At 40.1% G+C, this 21,466-nt stretch overlaps 1 protein-coding gene across 1 annotated transcript in view; it reads left to right on the top strand.

The window, feature by feature from the left end:
* GPC6 (glypican 6) overlaps positions 1 to 21,466 on the top strand; it is a 728,914-nt gene that overhangs the window by 693,862 nt on the left and 13,586 nt on the right. The gene's annotated exons all lie outside the window — the stretch shown is intronic.

The raw sequence follows: 21,466 nt of genomic DNA, 5'->3' as shown, positions 1-21,466 counted from the left end.
AAACATCAGACACAAAGTATTCCAAAAACTGTGTCATATCTTTGTCACCATCACATCTTCATCTCCCTCTACTTTCAGTGCTGAGTTTAGGGGTGACAGGGTACATGTCTGAACAGACAAATACTATTTTTAAGACTTACAAACATTGCCTTATATGAAAAGTTTTTTCTACGTATGGATGACTACACTGATTTTTAATATGGGTACCACAGAGACATTGCTGACATAATCAAAATGTTTACACTGAGGTCTTTAAATATATGTATTGTATCTTTTCAATGGTTGAGCTTTATGATAGAATTTCCAGTGAGATTATGATCTGCATAGCTTTTTTTTCATTTGCTGTTATCAGAAACCGATGGAAGCCAGCAAAGCTTGATGCTTAGTTTTACAAAACATTAAAGAACACAATTTGAGGTTGTTTTTGTTTAAAATTAAGCCATTCCTCAGTGTTTTGTTATCTGAGTCTTCCTGCCACTCAAAAAAGCAAACAAAGTCTTCACAATAAAGCCTTTCCTATTACCCAAAAAGAGAAGGAATACAAATAGCAAGTCTTTAAAACAAGTCACTTGACACAAGTCATCTTTGCTGAGGTCATGTTCTCTCTCTTCCTAATTTACATTCTTGCTTTTGCTCTCAATTAGATACTGACATTTTCTGTCGTGAAAGGTAAATGTTGATCCTTATTGTAGTTTATCTCGTTAGTACAGTTCAATGGAAACAGTGGTACAAATTTGAAAGTCAGTTTTGGTATGTCTGTGTCTATATCTTCACTAGAACATGACCCAGTGTCAGCAGCAGTCTTCCCACTGCTGTCAGTGCCTTTGGGAGCCAGCCTCTTAGTGCTAGATCCAAAAAGAATGAACACACAACTGCACTGAGTGAGCCCAGAGCTAAATCTAAAACTTTGACTCAAGAACTTTAGCACTACTTCCATCATACCTGAGGACAGTTTCGTGCCTGTGTGAAATACAAGACAAATTCCAAAACTTAAACAAACAGTCTTCAGACTTCCTCTTGAAAACATATAAAACATAGCTATTTTTAGTGTTTTCAATAGAGCCTTTCTTAGGAAGCGAAGTTTCCAAGGGAAAGTTTGAAAGTTGGCAGTGATTTGTTAGCAAAAAAGGGTTGGGATCCACAGGCCACTGTTTAAAGCAGGCTAACATTTAATTCCTGATTTTCTTGATACATCTGTCAGCTTACTCATCAGAACAAGGAATCTCCTCCACCTATAGCCTGGATCACATATGTATGAGTGTTTGACTTAGGCAGTACCTTGAACCACTAGGCAGAGATCATCTTCCAAAATGAACATCATGTTTTACAGAGCTCATTATCTTAGCATTTACCCACATATAGAAAATCTGGATTTAATTCTTTCCCCCGGCTGAAAGACTCCAGATTCCTACCTCATCCATCCACCTACTGTTCATCCCTGCACCAGAATGCATTATGACTGAATTTAGGTGGCATGCAGGAAAGATGTTGAAAATTACTAGGCCAAAGTATGGAAATACTAGTATAGCTGGTTGTGAAACACAGTGATCAGAAATCTCACAACCCTCACAGTACCCATTTGTGTGTCGCTGGGTTGATTTTTTCCCACTTGAATTTACTACTGTACATTGGTTCCTATGCCTGTAACAACAGCTTTATTTGCACTTTATGTAAGAATTGCTGGCTCGGATGTATAGAACCCAACACCTGCATAGGGTAGATCAAACATACTTTACTACTACCCCTTTTAGATGCAGCATGAAAAAATTATAGCAGAACAAAATAAACAGACTGAGTGCTGAGTTTTACTAAAGAGTTTCAGAGGCAAAATGAAACATACCCTGTAATAGGGATTGCTCCTCTCTTTGAACCGGTACCTCCTTCCTAGTGAGTCCCACCTCAGGGTATTTGGGCAGCTGTTGTTCTCCACTGGAGATAAGCCTTCTGTCTTTGATTCCACACCTCTGGATGAAGAAACTTTCCATCTCCCATGAAAAGCCCTCCTTTGATCATCAACACAGAAGTCTTTTACCTTTACTTTGTGGAACACAGACTGTTTCAGTGTTGTAATTAAAGGATATTAAATTGTTTCTATAAGGTTTCTTTTTCATTTAGGCTTGAAGGGAAGCTGAATTTGTGAATGCTACTAATTTGTGAATGCATCACTGGTGTTGTCTGTTCTGTTAGAACTAATGACAGACAGAAAAGACACAGAAGTGTAGCATAAAAATGCTATCTCCTACTTCTGACAAATGGCAATTTTATAGTACCTGTCATTTTGGAATGTTTCAGTTCAGCTTTGGGCCACACTAAGGTAAGGTCATTTAGACTCCCGCTGATTCTACATTTATGGCATCACTCATACGTACTAAAGCATTTAACCCTCCATGAGGAGCCTTGAACTATAAATGGGCTTCTATAATAAGGATGGTCTGCTGTTTTATAGTGATGGCACCAGATGTATAGTCCCTTTCATGGCTGCCTCTAATGACGCAGCAGCCTCTCTGATTTGTATGTTGCTTGAAAAAGTAATTTCATGGAAGACAATGAAATTACACTACTGTTAGAGATGTTAAAGCGCCTGTTTCTACCTAACTGAAATCTTGTCAGCCATTTTGGACTGTCTTTTCTGAAGTGATATTAGCTGAGTTGGAAATCATAGTAAGTAAACTAAAAAAATCTATCCCAGGTAAACAGGAAATGCAGAATAGGTATTATCACAAGACACCATAATCCTGTATTACAGTCCATAGCTAAACTAATAACACCATACTGAGATTTTTCCAGCGAGCAGCCTTGTTTTTCAGAAGGTCTGAGCACCCTGCCTGTTCCAGAGATTTCAAAGGAAGCACCTGCTCACTCCTGCGAGAGGCAGCACTAATTCAATAGCCTAAGTGTGGACAGAGCAGACTAACTCAGATAGTCTCTTAAAGCAATGTCAGGCATAATGTTCACAAATCAAACTGCACACAGAAGAAATAACCTAATATTATATAATCTAATACAATCTAATCTAATACTAAATCCTGTGAAGTCAGTGGGAACATTTCTTTGCAGTTTGTTTGTGAATCTTTAATACACAAAGGAAGATGTTAAGTGTATTCAGTTCACAAATAACTTATTCCTACTGCTGGCTCTTTCCGTTTAAAATATACCAGCAATTAAATTTTCATCCAATATTGCTGGAAGTAAGCATTATTTTTCTACTACTAACAATTTCCAATTCTCCGTGAATCCTGTAGCTGCCAGGGAACACAGCTCTGCAATGCATGCCCATCTGTAGTCTGCAGACCATCTCTTCCTCGTTACTGGAAGAAGACAAGTACCTACCAGATGCTGTTCATCAGTGTCAGATCAGCATCTATGATATGCAGGTTCAATTCTTCTTCCACCTACAAAAAGATGTTCTAACATTTAGTCAGCACCTACTTTTTAGCTGTCAGACCCTGGGTATGCTACGTGCTGCCAATTGAAATGATGTAGATTAGTGACACACATGCAAGGGGCACGCTACGTTAAGGTCATTTAGACTACCATAACGAAACAACTAAGGTAATTTAGACTTCCACATGTAACACAAAATAGAAGTCACAGCAGTGCTTCAGCATGACAACAGGCATTTACCCTTCTGAAAGAACAGCTGAAAGCGAGGTAGGGCTCTTCATCTCCAACATCGCTGGCATCCCATGTTTGGACAAACGAACTGTGTCCATCAAGCAGGACAAATGAGTTTGCATAAGTTGTGGAAATGGCATCCTTCCCTATAAGGATTTATCAATACCACTAAATATGAAGAAAGTTAGGAAGCAGTCTTTGACTCTTGAGGCTCTCTGGTGCAACCTGCATTGTTCACATTGCTGACAAGTAGCTTCCCCAGAAGCACACTGCCTGCATCCACAGACCACAGTACCTTCATCTTGAATCTCCTGTGGGTCTCATGCTGTAGCACTGTAAACCAAGAAAAAATGCAGTTCAGGTGTGTGTGTGCTTCCAGTTCAAACAATCTGAAGTAATGTGAAAGCTACGATACAGCTCAACAGGTATGCATGTCATGCACCCTTGCACATGGCATGCAGGTTGATGGTACTGCAAGAAGAGGAAAAGCCTGACAGGCTGGCACTAGAAAGCTGTACAGGGCAACAGGTATCACCAATGTGCAGTCAGCACACTGCACAAAGCACCACACACAGTAGCTTTCCTGCTTAGGGCATGGAAGATCAGTGTATTTGGAAGCCACATCCCAGCAAGAGTAGGTGTTCTGTGGATATTGTCCATGCCGCACAGCACAGAGTTAATGAGAATTATGTACTGGCTAAAAACTGTTCCTGTTTATGATAAGGCTAATCTAAATCAAAAAAGCTGTGTATCATCACTTTGAGGTTCAGCGGCACGCCTGTTGGTGGGAGAGGGAGGGCTCTGGAGCAGCATATGATCAAGACATTGATTTAATATCAGTTCTGATTTAAGTTTCTTGCAATAAAGTGGGCTGTGCTGACTCAGTGTGTGCCTGTGTGTGCATGTGGTGTTAGTTGGATTCTAGATAAGTGAAATAATGGTTCTTTTGGAAGAAAGCACCTTTGCTTTGATTCTGGGAGAGGGAGAAAGATGTACCTTACTTTTACTTTTATTTTTAAAATTTCAAACATTGAAAACCACAGATAATTTTTATACAATGTATTTACCTATCAGCTCAAAATAAACTTCAAGAATATTGCTCCTAATAGAGGAGCCATGCTTTCATACAGCTTTGCTGTTAGAGAACAAGTTTTCGTCTTTACATGTGGACACATGGATAATTTTATGACTATAAAGCTGCAAGCTCCCATTGGCAAACCTGAGTATTTGCAGCCTTCATAGTATCATTACTTTTGCATATTCAGTTTCTGTAGGACTTAGGATTTCACTGTATTTTGCACACATTAAAAGAAAATATCTCCTAGATTTTTGAAGATTACTCCATTCCAAGGAATGCTTTATTCTTTTTGTCAATAGTACTTTTTCTTTGCTGAGGTAAACCCATAGAAATCAACTCTCTGTTTAGAGAAAGTAGGTTAGCTTGCTATCCCTAAGGATGACAACCAGAGCAGAGCACTCCCAGATTTTTATTGGCAAAATTCTGTTTGTGATGAAAATGAAGTTGGTCCAAGCTAAAATGCAGGCTTCCACACACTGTCTGAATGAGATCAGCTCTTCATATTTGGAGTCAAATTAACATTTAGAAACAATCATTTCAGTGAACTGTGAACTTAGCCTGCATTAAATTCTTGCATCATTCACTGCATAGGAATCCACCACATATACTTCAATAGGAAATTTTAGCTCTACTCCTACTCCTAGTTGTGATGCAAGTCTTTCTTCCTACAATTTATTTTTACTTGACTTATTGAGCTTAGTTTACTTCTTCTTTCATATGGCTTCCCCCTCCCTAATAATGTAATGCATTATTTCTCTTTTATGCTAAGAATAATTTGTAGATTTTTCTAAAATCTGTGTTGTGCTTAGTTGTGCTCAGCTTCTTTTTCTGGGATTTTTTTGTTGCTTTCTATCTTCTGAATTCTTTTTGAACCTCTGAGAAAAATAAGATACTAGAACCAATATGTCTGTTGTCTGATTTTGAAGGGAAAATAAAATCATCTAGAAACCATCCCTAGAATTTGAATCAATCTTAGTGTTACTGAATCTAACATGTCAGGACTAAAAATAAAATTAAAAAAAAAAAAAAGTTATTGATGCTTTATTTGGCTTTGCTTTGCAATGAAGATATTTTTCAGAAAATTATTGCAAAGTAGCAACTGTAACAACCATGGTGGTTTGGAAAGAAAGTTAACAGAAATATCACTGTGATGAAGTTGCTTTAAAATTCTTGTTCTGGTAATTTTTCATGAATGCAGCTTGATCTTCCAGTGGACTGAGATGAGGAGAAATGCTTTAAAATGGTTTTTGTGCACAAAGGTTTCTGCTGCTCCTGGATCCGTTTCAAAGTAGGAATTTTAATGTCTGTGTCTTGCAGCCATATTCAAGGGCACCTTGGTTTAAACTGCAACTAGTGCCCCTGTGTATAGTCACAGGGTTATTTCTGTTCTTTGGGGAGAAAATCAGGCTGCTAGAGCGTATGTCCTTCATGGCAGAATATCTGTCTACAGAGAGGAAAGCAGATGTATGTCTAAGTCTAAAGATCCCAAATATAGCCTCTAATAGGTGTGATAATTATTTTCGGGAAGAAGTGGTAAGATGCAGTTTAAATCCATAGGGCACATTGTTCCAATGAATGTGTGGTGTATTTATTAGGGTACTCATAGGATTTATAGCTGTTCCAAAGAAATACATCTGCTCTATGACTACAGGCTACAATAGTTTCTGGGGAAAGTTTCTTGCAACTCCTTTAATATGCTTTAACCTCTCGCATGCTGGGTTGATATATCTGAAAGTGAGTTGTCCCACTTGGTCCTCACTATCAAAGGCAGCTTCCACCTGCTCTGGATGCTCTGGCTGGGACAATGGCTCTGGCTTGAGTCCATGCTCCACACTGTCAAAACTGAAGTTCACAGCACCCAAAAAACTGTAATTCCTGGTTTCTGTGAAAGGGAATCCATGTAGAAAGCCTGGAAGGGAAACATAAGTCTATAGTAGCATCTGATTTAGATGGCAGGGATTGCAGTACACATCATAGAATGTAAAAACAACTGTGTGGGTATATGTGTTTATATACATTACACACCTGACCAATGGATGCTAAAAAAGCAATCCAACAAAAGCCTATACCTACACTGCACACTTGGTAAAACTCTACACACTGTGCTTCTGTTCAACAAATCTATTGCTCCATAGCTGTGCTTAGGCTGACATCTCCCACCTTGAAGCTTCTGAGGAAGAGTCACTTCAACTACTTCCCTACCTCTGTGTGACTGCATGAGTGCTGCTCCCCAGTAATACCAGCCATGTGTCAAGCCAGCCTGTTTAATGTCATATCAGAACAGGGGAAACACGTCAGCAGCTGACTACAAGTTTTCTTAGGATGCAGCTCTCACCAGCTGAAGGAAAGCTGGTGGAAGCTGCTCCTGCATCTTAATGCTTGATCATGATGAAGAGGACTCACCTCTGCAGAAGGATATACTGTCTCACCCAGGGATTGGCTGCCTTGCAGGTTTCCAAATAGAAGCTGGAGACACCAGAACCCAGGGTATAGGTGGTGCTGAGAGTGGCAAGCAAGCTGAGCCACAGCCTCAGTGCACCCGAACTATGTGAGACAGACAGAGCCAGCTCCAAGGCAGCTGAGGAGGGAGCTCCTATTCTGCAATAGGGACAAAAAAATGAGAGATAGAAAAAAAAAAAAAAAAAAGAGTGGGAAAAAAGAATTACGTGAAATAATTAAATGAAATAAAAAAGAATGGATTTTGTACTGTATTCCATGGCAAGTAATCAGTGCTGTGACAAAGAAAGTGAAGCCTTTTCATCTCTCCTGCTTTACCTGCAGAATTCTCATGACCAGTGCTGCATGCATGTTCCTCCTGGTGCACCCCCATTTGTGGCTGAAGAGGTGAATTGCAGAGAACGTAACTAATTCCTTGGTATTTAGGGCAGAGCAGATAACAATTGCTAGTTATATTGGCAAATGACCAGAGAGTCAGGCTGTTACTCAGAAATATCACAGAAACCCGTTGCCATTCAGAGTGCTGACTAAGGCAGAAAAGTGCCAAATGAATAAGCAACCATCACAGTGCCTTGCTTGGGATGGAAATCTCCATTAGGATTGTATTCTGTATCCTTGTGGCAATCTTCCCACACAACAGCAAGATGTTAACAGTGCAGAATAAAAGGCGTGCTAATAAGGGTAACTTTCTTTTCTTTTTCATTGAACACTGTATTTGTTTCATGTTCTTTATTTCATTGTGCATAGAAATTAAATTACAGACAAAATTATGCTGGCCTGTTTCTTTCCAAAGGGCTCTTTTTCAAGCCACATTTTTCTGAGCATTTGTACTAACTTTACATTTGCTCCTTTTCCTCTACAAACAGCAGTTCCCCTCTGGGAACCTGCTGATCCTGTATGCAGAGATGTAGGAGCAGTGGATAGCAGCAGAACAGTTTGTCTGAAACCCATCTCTTTCCTTTTTTTTTTTTTTTAATTCCAAGCATTATCTCACTGATATGAAAGACTTCTATTCCTCTCTTCTTTTTATTTTTTTTTTTTCTCTTTCCTCCCAAATTCCCTGTGTTTACTGTTATTGGCTTTGATGGATGGATGAAGTATGATAGGCTGAGACACATTTGATAGAATACAACTTTGGCCTGCATAAATTACTGTCAGGGAATTTTCACAGAAGTACTGAAGTAAATTTGCAGTGACTAAAAAATGAGATATAAATTATAGCATAATCACTGCTGCTGAGCAGTTTGATGAGTAAAACGATTAACTGAGTTTATAGTTTAGGTGAGTCCTCACAATTTTTCCTTATAGTTTAAAACTACTCTGAGACCTCTGAAGGAAGACCTTTTAAAAAGGACATTTTTCCCACTACCTTGGCAAATAGCATATTTCTTTTGTGTCAACACTGTGTCTTCACTCTCACAGGTAATTCTGAGATTCCAGTTTATGATCTTGCCTCAAGTACCCATATAAACTCTTATGTGAGGGCAGCTAGGACCTTTCCCTCCTGTGCCAATAGCTTCCCAATCCTTTTCTGCTCCATGTCACCAAATCCCAGGCTTTTTGGAAGACACTCTACTTTCCTGAATTACTCCAATTAAGAGAATCAGAAATGTAACAGTTCATAAAGCTCTAGATCCTTATGGGATGCTCCCGAAAATATACTACAGGCAGTGCCCTATATTTTATACATTCAGAGTCAATGGTAGATTTGACTCAGTGAAAGTAATCTCTTCTGTCTGGTGAAGAGCTCCTGACTGTAAAATATCACTGGTTTTATAGCTACGATAGAGAGAAAATGTGAATGTTTCTATTATTAGCTTTATTTCATTTGAGACATTATCATTTGTGAGGCTGTGTGTTTTCCATTTTGAGTTTTTTCACCCTTTAGAGAAGGCTGGGTTTAGTTTTTACAGTCAAAATTGCAAATTTTCTAGATTTTCATCTCATGTCTTGTGAAATTGCTTTTCTTAAAATCTACTCTCTTCACTATTATGGTAAAAGCAATCCAATTTTCCAGCCTGTGTGACAGTCACCAAATCCCCAGAAGCACAAATTTTAAAGCTTCCAGATTCAGGAGGCAAATATACAGCAGCATTTGTTGTGTTTAAAACACCGTTATTTTCATGATACACTCGTGATGGTGGGAACAGAGCCTGTGATTTCTGACTGCTTGGTGTGGCCTTGCACAAGTGCTTGCCTGACATGCAGCACCAGATTAAGGTGGGGAATGCACTTTGAAAAAGAGACAAATAAATAACCAGCTTGCAGTTGTTTCAATCCTGAGCTGGCACAGAGGCTAGGCTGCTTTTAAGCTGCCTGCATGCAAGGAGCAAGCATTGATCTTCTGTCCAGCAACTCGTGTCCATCAGGAGTGCTAGCCGGCAGGGTGCTGCCCGCCAGCCATGGGCAGCTCTGCAGCAGATAGCACTCGATTATACCTGTTTGTGCTCACAGACAGCTGTGATGAGCAGACAGGAAGGGATTGTCTGGGATTTGAGGGAAAGGGAAGAATGAGACAAGCTTATTTTGCTGTTCTTTGTGAAGTGAATCCCTTGCTAAATGCTGCAGTTGACTGCTTTGGGTCCCGTACCGTTGCTTTCCTTACTGCCCTCATCAGCTTGCAGCAGAAGATGCAAAACATCTTCTTCCCACACCCTGGTTTGGCAATGCACACCTCAGCAACAGCATCCTTGCAACTGCAGAGCCTGCCGGGACCACATGCTACCTCACCCTCTATAGCCCCTCTGATGCTCTAATCATCAGCAGGAATGATTAGAGGAAGGGGCAGGAACAGTGTGATGGTTGGTGCCTGTGCCACCAGTGCCTGCAGCAAACCAGAGGTCCCTGCTGTCACTGCATATGCAGTGCATATGCTGCCTCTCCATTCCCAGGCTATCAGGTGCCATGGCCACAAATGCACATCCCTCATCTCCTCCCAACTCTGTATCACTTGTCTTCCCACCTAGCCCTGACTTGGTGCTTCTCCTTCATTCTTAGGGCAAGACAAAATCAGCTTCATATACATAGCTGCCTGACTCAGGCTAGTTCATGTGGCAGCATCCCTGCTCTGAAATAAGTAGACCTGAAGTCCCTGGATGCCAGCAACACACTAGGGATGACAGGGAGATGGATGGTGACCTACAAACCCTGCCCAAGAGCCACAATAAATACTCAAGCAGCAACACTAAGTCTAGATGCATGCTGTATTTACCTGCTTGATTTAAACTATGCTATATCATTGTGAATGTTAGGTAGACATATCCTTGGAGGAGTGGGGAGGCTTATTACCTAAAGCAATACCAAGGAGGGAAAATAGACTTTTCATTATAAAGAAGGTACTAGAGATAGGGGAGTAATACTCTCCTCATCCAGCAACTCCCTGTATGATTTCAAGTAATTTTCTTGGCATACGATTATTTTTCCTACATATATATAATAGAAAAATTCCTTTCTCCTCATCCTTTTCCTATTCAGAATGAAAACTCTTCGAGACAGACACCTCATTCAGATTCACACAGTATGCTGCAAGTGCTTGCTGCTGTGCTCATCCTTATCCACACAAAACTCCTCCACTGGTGTTTGTTCTTTAAATTGTCCTGATTTGATTCTAAAGATTGTCTGGCAGGCTGTGTTGAATTTATGGTAGAGATGAACAGCGTACCTTGAATTCATACTGCTATCTGATTCACTGGGCTCACATTCCAGACTCAGAAATATGCATGTCCTAGCAGCTTTAGTATCAAAGTGAACAAAAAAACTAAAAGGACTCTATTTCCTGATTCAAGATTGGATTCAACAGCACTCTTGCAAGAATATTTAAATTCATGACATTTCATCTGACCACAGCAGAAAACAGAAAATCAATTAGTCTCATCAGATTTTGCTGCTTTAGGATAAAAGAATTTTGAGAAAGCCTTATTACTTTGCTGTACTTCAAACTAGACTTAAATTTATCCCTCGTTTAGAATGATCCCTAAACTCTAGCTGTAGCTGGACTCATACCCACTCTCTCTTGTCTCGTGCCTTCCTCTGGCAGTCCTAAAGAAACTGTGTGCAGTTGTTCCATTGGGAGCCAGTAAGTGGAGTACTTAACCCTATCATGGAAGGACAATGGAGTGCAGCTCCACAGCAGCAGTGGATAACCCATCCTCTCCTCAGTAGGAAGGCAATGAAAGTCATTAGTATATTGACATGGTAGATTAACAGTACAAGGTTCTCTCTTATTCAGATTGTTTTCCTGATAAACTCTTTTCCTGCTGAGCCCACTGGCATTCATAATTTCCTTGCCAAAAAATGGCATTTCATAAACATTTCTCCCGCTGAAAATATTACTCTTTTCATTCCAAATCTTTTGCAATTTTTAGTTTGTACTTACAGGTTTTTACATATTATATTTGTATGCGCTATAAAACCAGTTTCGTTACATCATCTCTCATTTAGGAAGCAACACTAAAAATGAAACTGTGCATCTTCCTTGGGCGGTCTGCAAAGAAATTTTGGCCAACAATCCATACAGAATTGCACATCAGCACAATCACTGCGCATAATGCCAAAAAGCCTCTATGTTAATTGTTATTTCTTTCCTGACCAAATACATTCACCATTTGCAATAATGCAGATTTGTGTATTTGGGTTAAAATAATCCAGTATGCAAATATCCAGGCCATTGAAATCAAGCTGTGGTTTCAGTTGAGGTGAGTGAGTGACAGACAGAACTACCAGAGAAGGGAAAGCTAAAGAGAAAGAAAAGGAAAGTTAAATTCTGACTGAAATGAAAGCATAACATTGGAAAAAGCAGGAATAACCACATGCATCAATACAGGTTGGGATATGACCTGATGGAGAGGAGCTCTGTGGAGAAGGACCCAGGGGTCCTGTTGGACAGCATATTGTCCATGATCCAATAGTGTGCTCTGTGGCCAAGAAGGCCAACAATTTCCTGGGATGCATTAAAAACAGCATGGCCAGCAGGTCAACGGAGGTGATTCTCCCTCTCAGCTCTGCCCTGGTAAAGCCACATTTAGACTACTGTGTCCAGTTCTGGGCTCCTCCAGTTCAAAAAGCCAGGGATCTCCTAAAAGGAGACCAGCAAAGGGCCACAAATATGATAAAGGGCCTGGAGCATCCTCTGTATGTGGAAAGGCTGAGAGACCTGAGTCTGTTCAGACTGGGGAAAAGAAGACTGAGGGAGGATCTGATAAATGTTTATAAGCATCTGAAGGGAGGTGGGAGGAAAATGGATGAGGCCAGGCTCTTCTCAGTGGTGTGTAGTAATAGAACAAGGAGTAATGGCCTAAAACTTGAACATAGGAAGTTCCATAATAACATGTGGAACAACTTCTTTATGGTAAGGGTGACCTGGAACAGGCTGCTAGAGAGGGGTCTCCTTCTATGGGGATACTCAAGAAACATCTGGACACCTACCTGTGTGACCTATTGTGGTACCTGCTTTAGCAGGGGGGTTGGACTCAATGATATCTTGAGGTCCATTCTAACCCCTGCAGTTCTGTTATTCTTTGAGTTTGGGATTTTCTAGTAATACATTATTACAGGTTACAGTGTGAAGAAATGCATCTTGCCAACTCTAATTTCTTTTCGCAAAGCAGGTGGATCCTGGCACTGATGCAGGGACAATACTGTCCTCAAGCCTGAGGGCTTTGCATCTTCTTTTCCTGGCTTCTCTCTTTCCCTCTTTGGAGGAGAGGAGAAGGATACCTACCAATAGGCCTGCACAACTTCATCCAGGGAGGAGGGCAGCCCCCAGCCCTGAGGGTGGCATGCTGCCTCAGGTTTAAGGGGACAGGGAGAGTGCTACGCTCTGGTTTACTCATGAGTTAATCACTTTGCAGCATCAGATGTAGAAGAGCAGATCGTTTATACCTAGGCTCCCTCAAAAAAGTATGTGGCTTTGAGAAATGGACAAAAGATATCGGAAGTCTGTAGGCAAGATTACATTTTTAGCATCATAAAGAAGATATCTCTGATATTTTACATTGCTGGACAGTAATTTTGAAATCTCAAGGTGAAGCCTTAAATCATCAGAACTCTTACTTGCATACTCTAGCTTTGCATTTTCATTTTGTTTTTTTACTTCATGTCATTTTTTGGTCACCTCAGCACAGCCTTTTCTCCATCTCTCTGTGTACACTGGGTGAAGAGCTGGATGAGCTTTCGTGGGCTGAGGGAGGGCAAAGTTGGAAGCCCAGAAGCTGCTGCCAGGGTAGCCATCATATTTCTGAATCTGGGGTTTTTTTCAAGGCATCAAGTGTCCCCTGAGAGCTGCTTCAGTTTGGAAGGCAGTGGAGCTATGTCAAGAAGAAACCACTAGAAGAATTGAAGTTAAATGTAAGGCTACTTCAGCTATGAAGTACAATTATCCTTCTTGCTCTGATATGAAAGGATGTGTCCTAGCTTTTGCTGCCTTTAGAAATCATACACTTTTCATAGCTGTTGGGATGCTTGAACTACTTGTCTGTTATAAAGCAGGCAATTCCCTGTAAACCCTGGAGTCTGAAGAGAAGAAACAGCCACTTCATTATTAGCACCAGATGAACATTTCCAGGACAAACAAAAGCCAGTATAAGCTTGAAATACTCTATTAGTAACTGTTTACAGTAGATATTAACATTTTTGTTTGGAACAACGAAGGGCTGCTTAGAAAGAATCAGTGCTTAACTGCTAAGCCTTGCCGCAAAAAAGCCCCTGGCATTTTATCTTAAAGATTCCAGCATATTTCTGGTACTACTTTTATACTTATCTGCAATAAAAAGCTGATTCCTCTGAGTGCTTTGGATTTGCTTGAATCAGATTTAGGGACCAGCTTTTTAGCGCTGTTCCCAGGTATTACAGGAAAAGTGAAAGCTGATGCAAGTTCTTACAGATTTTTTTTTGTCAGGGTGCTGAAGTTTACAGCAGTTCCTGCTTCCCAAAAGAACTGTTATTACTTACTGGGGAAGTATGTGCAGTTGTCTTGACTTACCTACTTAAGGATGTGGATGTTCAAAATAAGTCAGAAGTAAGGGTCTGCAGTCACATTTCTGTAAAGGAAAAGAAATGTAGCCCAGTGTGCTCCACCATTTGAAAGATTCCTCCTCCTCTCTCCACAGCCAAAGCAGATGTTTAATATGGGAAGTGTTTGGTGTCAGTCTTTGTTTGCCTGTAGCAAGAATGTCCCTGGTTTAAAAAAGAAGAAAAGAAATTGTCTCCATTTGATGATATGCTGCAGTGTTATGTTCTGTTGAGATGTGTGGAGAATGCAGGAGGTAGGGTTTCCATGTTAGGGTTAAGGCAAAAGAAGTGGCAGTGCTGTAAGGCGTGCACTTGCTTTGATCAAATTATTTTTGAGCAAGAAGCCGCCAGCTGCTTATGTCAGCCATGGTACCTGCCCCTGGAGTGGGCTAACACACAATGTTGTAGCACAAGCATTGCCTGGCCATAGATGGCAAGGAAATTCCTGTAAGCATTTGTGCAAACCTGTAAGTTATTTTCCTCAGAATGCGTGCCATGGGCAACCTGGTTCTCATTAAAATGCATGTTCTAGATCAAAGCTAAATTAGCCAAAAGGCCTCAGAGATGCATTTTGATCAAAGCTATATGAAATGCTGATCCAAAGTTGTACTGGGGACACTTATAACCTGTAGGAGTCTTGCACACGTCACTGCAGGCTAGGAGGGATACCTTGAGCATCTCAAAAGGCACAAGTCTTAAGTGTGGGCAAGTGAGTAGGCTGCTGTGAATGTAGACACAGAAGTTCAGGAGTATTAGCACAGGAGCTGAATCCAGCCTAGCTGTCTAAAGTTCTATACCTGTTGCTTTGAGGATTCAGAAGGGCCAATAATAATTTTTTACTTCCTGTTATTAAAAACCTAAACTTTTTCTTGTCAAAGACATGAATAGCCCTTAGAGATAATGAGAGCAAACCCCCCTTTCATTTCACTTTAAAATACTCCAGTGAGAATCATCTTGCTCTGGAAAGTCGCCTAGCTCATTTGTTTTATTTCACAAATTACCCAAGCACCCTTTTGTGTTTTATAACTGGGATTCAGCGTTAGTTCTTGATTAGAAGAGCTGTCACCTGCTTTTCTAAGCAGAAACATGAATCATGAGCAGGCAGTTATTGGGAGAGCTCTGGATCATTTTAAGCTGCAAAGTCAAATTTTAAAAAGGAAAAGCAGGAAAACAAAACAAAACAAAACAAAACAAAACAAAAACGTTTGTTGCACAAGAAGGCCCAGGTGAAATTCTCAGAACTTGGATGTGCAGAGAAATTATCAATAACCATGAAAATTTCACGGCCCCCTTTTTAGATCCGCTGCCTTAACATTTTGTAGGGAAATAAAGCTTTGGTTAACCTTGGCACTGGCAGACCTCATTAAAATAACAGCCTGTCACTTTCGAGTTTAAAATAACAGGGTTGTCAGTTTTATATTCAGCGGAACAATCTACGGCTGTGCTCTCCGCAAAACAGCGTGCACAGAGCGGGGTTTGACAGCGGTCGGAAGCTGAGCAACACCGCCATCTGCGGGTCCTCGCCGTCTTCAGCAGGCCCTCGCCATCTCCAGGTCCTCGCCATCCTCCCTAGGCCATTGACATCTCCTCCAGGTCCTCACCATCTCCAAGTCCTCACCATCTCCTCCAGGTCCTCACCATCTCCAGGTCCGCACTGCCCACACAGGACCTGCTTCTCTTGGCTTCTGAAAAGTGCTTCATGATGAAGTGCAGAGTTCCCCAACTACTCAGCACTTAATTCTTTTTTTTTTCTTTTTTCTTTTTTTTTTTTGTGAGGTAATGGGAAAATGTACGAATGTATGGAAAAAAATAATCAATATATAGAGCAAATGCAGCTCTGCTTCATTTGTCCCAAGTCAAAGCAAATCAACATTGCAATACGCAATGTGCACAGAAGTTTTGAGCACCTAATGAGGCATTCCAAACAAAAATACGCACCTAATCCCCCCACACCTATTTGGTGGAGAAGTGCAAGAGCCTGGAAATGCTGAGAGAGAGATCCTTGTTAACAAAATTTAAGCATCTGGTATCCGTAGTAGGAGCACAGTTCAGCTGCTTATGTACAAGTGCCTTGTGTCTCTGAGACACCTATAGAAAGCTGGCAGCTGTAGCAAAGGACATACAGGAGATACAGTTCTTCCTTGAGGAACAGCCCCAAAAACTTAGGAGTCTGAATTAACTGCTTTTGATTAAGCCCATTTTACAAGGAAAATGGTATCAATTGAAATATCCAGCTACCCCGCACTTATCTGCTTGTAACAGATAGCTCTTGCATCAATTGTGACATTCACATGCAGCAGAGGCATAAACATAACAACCAGTTACAGGCAGTACGTAACGTGTGTTTTAAGCCTGCTGACCAAGTCTTTTTAAACAAATTGTTGGCCATTAGTCTTTGAACGCTTTCAGATTAAGCCCCTAATGGACCTAAATACTGATCGATGTATGAAAGTCCTGCGCAGTTTTCTGCTGGTATGGCATAACAGAAATCAGTACATAATGATTTGCTTGTTCTTGCTACCTTGCCATGTCTGTGACAAAGGGTATGTTCTTCATGATCTCACACACAGCTCATGCTGTCAAGCTCCCTATCCATAAATCTGCCATCAAGCTGCCCGTCATTATACAAACTCTGCGTCCTTGTTCATGAAGACTGCAAGGGTGTTGGGTGTCTGGCTGGGGATGTTAGATGTTAGATCTAGGGGAAAACAAGTGGTGGGCAATGGAAGACATGGTTGTTCATCTAGGAGTAATGCACCTTGAAGAAGTGATATCAGTTGAATGTTGATTGTGAAATCAAGTCCCTGAAATTATAGCACCTTTTCACAAGTATCCACTTGAAACATCTTCTGAGTGGCTATGCTGACACACACAGCCCACGCTACGTCATCCAGAGCGGCCCGTCAGAGAAAGAGTGTCCAGTGAGTAGCAAGAAATTGCTTATTTCCAGGGCATAAAGGATTAACCCTCACTGAGATTTTGTGTTCAGATGTTTCTGAGCATCCCCAAGTAGAAGATAACAGCAGAAAGGCAAGCTGGATCTCCTGCTGGCATTTCAGAATAAAATCTGCCAAAATTTGTAGAGCAAACCAAAAAAGTGTGACGCAAAAATGTTGAAGAAGAGAAGAAAGTTAATAACCTTTTGTTCTTAACACAAGCAAGACTCGTATTTTATTTATTACATTGAACCAGGGTTGGTTTTGGACACATCTTTGAACATCGTTTTAGCATCTCAAGATGCTCCTCTGGCTGTGTGAGTAGGGATTATGTTGATGGAGTTGATAAAACTGGAAGAAATCTCAGACAGATTTGCCATGGAGAGAGGAGGAGGAAATAAGGGAAATTAAAAATAAAAATATTGGAGTATCAACTTAAAAATTTGCTTTTTGGCTGATGTTTCTTCTGGGCATGCCTTGTCCCCTTGCTGAGGAAGCATGTTTGTATTGGAAATTAAACTGAAGCAAATTCCACAGGAAATTAGCTGCTGGCTTCACAGGCACTTTTCTGGATCTTTCCTGCTTTTCAAAACATCATCAGCTCACTTTTAGTCCTTCACGGTATGTCCAATGCTTTTCTGAATTATCTCAGTGAGATTTTCAAGTTATCCAGATATCCCAAGCTAAAAACAGAGAATTCTAAGGTTTGATTCCTGACAAAATGATGGGCTTGCTTTTTAGTTCACTCCCTTTCTCTGGAGTCCAAGGTGAGTAAAGAAGACGAAAATCTTGGTCAGCTCTATTTACCTGCTTAAGATTGAATCTGTGCTGGCAGGATTAGAAGTGAGCTCATAAGTGGTGGTGTAAATTCTGCTGAGGAATTGCACAGCCTGTGAGTGCTTTGGTCGCAGAAATCAGTGGCAAAAATAAGAGATTAACTGTTTCTCAGTGTGGGTCATGTAACTATAATATTTCCATGACTCTGGATATGATTTTCTCTTTGGAAATGATGCAAACATTTAATTTTTCTCACCTACGTAATAGCACTTCCCTTCTGTTAGTAATAATGGATAAAAGCCAGGCTATTTTAATAGCCACTTATTTTTAATATCCCTTTATATAGTCCTCAAATAAAATAAAAACGTAACTCTTTGCACAGCCCTTGGTATATACGTCTTCTTATGAGAGAACATACTACTTAAAATAAATTTAGTATCTTCAAAGTAGCTGAGGAATAGTTCAAAATTAATGTCAGGGCAATGTCAGGGATATAGCTGGGGAAAGTCAGGCTAACTGAGACCGGAGATCTGGCTGTCTATATCTGAATAAATCTCTGTCAGAGAAAGTGGGAAGGAAATATGTAAGAATTGCAGACATCTTGTGTTTAAATGTTTCCACAGAAGTCTAACTACGCTTGAAAGTTAATCTTTAATTCAGAGCATGGGAAATACCAAGGAATCATTTACATGGCCGCAGATCACTAGGGAAATGCAGTAGTTTGAATTCATAAATCACAGGCAAGCAAGGTTAACTGAACCTTTAGTCTCTTTTATCTCATTTTCAAGGGACTGTACATCTGTTACCTATTTTTTAAATGCTGGTGGTGATCAAAATGATGTACGGTGGGAAACATGTAACTCTGGGGTCTAGTAAGAGATTTTCTGTGACTATGCTTGAGTTCTCAAAAATTGAAGGCACTGGAACCCACAGGCAAAAGTTTTGCATATCATGGCACACATTGCATCACCCAAATCTATTCTGAATATATATATATAATATATTCTGAATATAATGTGTTATATTATAAATATTTCAAGCTTAAAGAGGGTAGATTTAGGTTAGATATAAGGAAAAAATCTTCTACAGTGAGGGTGGTGAGACACTGAAATAGGTTTCCCAGTGATGTGATTGATACCCCAACCCTGGAGACTTTCAAGGCAAGGCTGGATCAGGCCCTGGGCAACCTGATCTAGCTGTGATGTCCCTGTTCATTGCAGACGAGTTGGACTAGATGGCCTTCCCTTCCAACTCTAAGGGTTTTATCACTTCATGATTCTATAATTCAAACTCACTGACTACCTGCACATCATAGAGTCATCAAGAGAGGGCTGAAAATGGTAACTTCCCCCTAAACTGTATTTCCCCACCTCATGGGGAAGCCTGGAAAGTTTAATTAGCTGTGTTTTACCAATAATCACTGGTAAAGTAAGATCATCTTTACCAGACATGCTTCTGTAACACAAAAACATTTTTATTGTTAGGAAATTTAATAATGCGTTATCTATATGCAGCACATATATAGAATATGCCAGCATTATTTAATATCTTTGAAAGTTACTGGGGAGTGAGATTCCTTATTTTAATTTTCAGAATGTACTTCTGAGGAGCCTGTGCAGTGTGTCAGCTGTGAGAGCCTCTCTCAAATTTTATTGAATTTTATGAAAATATGGAGTTTTTTCTCTGTAATTTGGTCCTTGCTGAGGCAGGAAGGGGAAAATCACTTTCCAATGGGTGTTGAGTCAATTGTGGTTCTGAATAGAAGTCTGAGGTCCAAGAGACCAACTCTAGTCTGATTATGGTAGAAATCTGGATATAACTCTTAGCATATGCATTGTGAATAGCTACAAATAACTTCTAGGCAGCAAGGAAGTTACTGCTCTGAAAACAGATTACTCAACACCATCAGATTACTTGTGTAAATGGCTACCCAGGAGACACAATAAATGACTGAAGTCTATCCACTAGGCTCTTTTATTGCCCAAGGTTACATGAATGGACCCTACTTCCTACAGACCCTTTTCACTATATTTTCAGCAGTTTCTTTAGGATTTCTCTGACCAATTTCCTCTCCTAATAGGAGTTTACATAGTTCTCTGTGAGCCACAGGAAGTAAATTGAGTGGCTTGTGTTGGTTATCTGCACCACTGGTGGCTGTGGGTTTTTTATCCATAGCATGTGCAGAAGGGGAGAAGGAAGGGATGCTCTCTGCCTGCTGCTCAAAGACACCCTACAAGGAAGCATCCTGAGATTGCCCCCACTGATAATGAAACATTGCTCACAGTCTGTAAAATGGGATTTTATTTTTGGCTTGATGAGGCTCCTCTACTGAGCATATAGAGATTTGCAAACACTTCTAGTGTTTGTATTACAAAACTAAAGCAACTAGATCTTGGCAAAGGGTATGGAGGAGATTTGTAGGATATAGAGGAGATTTATAGGATGGCAAGAAATGATGTCAACAACTCACAGCCAAATGCTGTCCTACTTATTTCTTACGAATGAAAATGCACACAGAGCTTCTGAAATAACATCCTTGGATGTTTCTATCTCCTGGCATATAAAGTGACATTCTACAGAGTTTAAGCACTGCAAAGCAGTGTGGGTCATTTGCTCGGAGTGCTATCATGTCTTCAGAACAAAAGATAAAACAGACAAATAGCCAAGTACAATATTATACCTCAACAACCTAAAAGCCAATCTCAAAGCTGAATGGAACAATGGAGAGCTTTTATTTCTCATATTTTAAAGAATAAAGCTCAGTGATTTCCTTTGAAAGCTATTCAACATGCTCTCCTAAATCCTATTATAGCTTAACATGAAATGCATGTTTCCATAAGAACAACAGCAGCACCAGTCATCCTTTGTAGTCTGTTCTTTGTTGTGTTCTCTATCTATTCTTGTAGATTTTTCCACTCTAGTAAACCAATCACTAAACAAGAAGTGATAACATTTCAGCCAGAGCATGTGTTAAGTTGGTGCTGGAAATTCAGTTTGCTCCTGCTTGCTGCCTGAATCTTGCCAAATTAAATAATTGTTCAAGAGGGTGTTTATAACATAAAGGAATGGTTATGATACTGTCCCAACATTTCCTGAATGTAAAATCTGTATCCAGCTACAGATATTTATCTGTATCTAATAGCAAAGATAGATTTAGTCTCTGCTTGTATGTATACACAAAATTCTTGCTGTTACCAAGATCGAAATGTACTGCAATGTATTCAGCCTGTGTGTCTTAAATCAGTTGAACACCAGCTCACTTTTTTAGAACCTGCACATCATGCATCATTTTTTTTAGAGCCTGCATGTACAGATCTAAATATAATATTTATTTAAGACGTGACCAAGCCGGTGGGTGAGATATTTTATTTGATGAACACTGTTTAACTCAACTGACATTCAGCAGACTGTGAAGCATATTAATTCTTAGAAAGATGTATATTTTAGAAAACCTCAGACAAATTGAGAATAGAAAGAGCAAGATGTAAGATGCTTTTTCTTAATGTCTTGCCTAGAAAAAAAGGTGACTTTAATTATTTGCACTCTCTGAACCCAAAGGCACTGTGCCTTGCTCATAAATACGGGAATTTCAATT

Source organism: Lagopus muta, chromosome 1 (assembly GCF_023343835.1).
Source record: "Lagopus muta isolate bLagMut1 chromosome 1, bLagMut1 primary, whole genome shotgun sequence".
NCBI lineage: Eukaryota > Metazoa > Chordata > Aves > Galliformes > Phasianidae > Lagopus > Lagopus muta.
This window is presented reverse-complemented; position numbering and strand designations above follow the sequence as displayed.